Below are 2,289 nucleotides of genomic sequence, written 5' to 3' on the forward strand. Positions count from 1 at the left end.
TTATCTTTATAAGAAAATTATATTATTAAACCAAATATAAATTACTTCATTATTGTACCTAAATTAAATTATAATAAAAAATTGAATTAAAAATTACACAAAAAATGAGGAATTTTAAATAGTTAATTTGATACGAGTATCGATATATTTTTGTTATGCATAAAGTACTGTATATTGATGCATATTACTTAAAATTCAAGATTACAAGTAATTATGAATAAGTACAACTTAATAAAGCTCGATGTTTGAATTCGTATAAATAATTGCGAATATATATAATCAAATAGAGAATGAACATCTCATTTTAAAATATAAAAAATCTAAAATATAATTAAAATAATTACCGAGTTCCAACAAAATAAATAATTATTATCTTTATAAAAAAATTATATTTTTAAACCAAATATAAATTACTTCGTTATTGTACATAAATTAAATTATAAAAAAATTGAATTAAAAATTTACACCAAAAAAATGAAGAATTTCAAATAGTTAATTTGATACTAATATCGATATATTTTTGTCAAATTTTTATGATATCTTCAAACATATATTTTATTCAAAAATAAAAACATCAGTGTTTTCTCAAAATCACATAAAACCATATTATAACATCGACTAAGATAAAAAATAAAATGAAATATTAAAATCACGATGTATCTCGCTGCATTGCGCGAGTACGCTTCTAGTATATATTAAATTTGCTTGTTAAGATAAATAATATTTTATTAAGAAAAATATCTATGTTTTAAAAATTAAAATATTATTAAATTAAATTATCAAATAATTGTGAATAAACTACAATAATTAAATTAATATAATAATTAAAATTTTAGGTCAATCATATTTAAAATATTTTTAATAAAGATTTAAATAAAATAATGTGTATCGGTATTAATTTTAGAGTGACTTACATTTTTGGTCCCTACACTTTGTCCAAAAGACTAATTTCTTCCTTTTAACGGTTGTTAACCAACGATGTTAATTCTAGTGTAGATAGCTTATTTTAGGGGTCAAATCCAAAATTTGAGCAAACCACAGGGACCATCAACGCAATTCACTTTTTCTAAAAGAAAAACCTCAACATCTAGTGTCGGTAATTACTGTAATACTGTACAACCTAGCTTTACTCTTTCGATGGTTGAGAAAGTTGATTGGAAGGTTATTCCTTGAGATCCATTCGAAAATAAAATAGTTTATGTCACTTCAATTTTGATCGATCAACAAAATCCGTGAACCACCATTATTGTTATTTGTTCGTCCTAATAGAGTTCTTAATAGGACTTTAAGGCCCTGTTTGTTTTTACCTAAAAAGCATTTAATACCCTCTTATGTCTGAATCAGTCAGACCTTAGGGTATCAAGTGTGTTTGTTTTTTTTCTTCAATTAAGAGCTTAAAAGCTCTGATTATGTCTGAATTATTTAGAGGTAACATTTTCACTTAAAACCTCTTAATTGCTTTTAGAGCTTCCAATGCTTGCAAAGAAAGCCTAGATTTCAATGATTCAGATTTCAGATTTCAGACGTAAAAACAAACAGTCTGACTGATTCAGATTTCAGACTTCAACACCACCTCTTAAAATTCAGAAGTGAATTCAGACTTCAGACTTAAGCACCTCTTAAAAAACAAACACGACCTAAGTTTATAACACCAACAATTATGTGTGATATACAATGTCGGGACAATTAGTTATTATCACGTTGTTAGACTTTGTAACAAGTTCTATCGGAAAAGTTTCCCAACCTAATAAGACATCAAAAATAAATGGTCATATTAACGTTTTTATAGGATATATTTTTAAACGTCTTATATCTAAGTTATGTAAAAATATATACGGACGTTTTATTTTTTTAGCCCTATTAGATTGCCTAACTTCGTTGATAGAATTCGTTTGATCGTTTAACTTCGTCTCAACAACTTTTTGTAAAACCATTTTATACAACGCACAATGGTTGATCATATAAACTTATAGTTTATTACCGTTAACTTATGTTCTCTTCACCACCTTATCATGTCATATAACTATGGAAAACACTAGATATTGAGAATTCGTTCTGTTCCTGGTAAACGAAAGTAATTTGAAGTTGACTTTACGTTCGTTCAATATATTGCTATTATTGATCAACTAGAAGAGTACTCGCGCAATTCATCTCGATTTTAATGTTTGAATTTTATTATTTATAATTGTCGATGTTATAATACGATTTTATGTGTTTTTAAAAAAACAATAATGATTTTATTTTTGAATAAAATATAAATTTGAAGATAACATAAAAATTTGAAAAAAA

The sequence above is a fragment of the Cynara cardunculus genome (assembly GCF_001531365.2).
Source record: "Cynara cardunculus var. scolymus isolate 2C chromosome LG 4, CcrdV1, whole genome shotgun sequence".
Taxonomy (NCBI): Eukaryota; Viridiplantae; Streptophyta; class Magnoliopsida; order Asterales; family Asteraceae; genus Cynara; species Cynara cardunculus.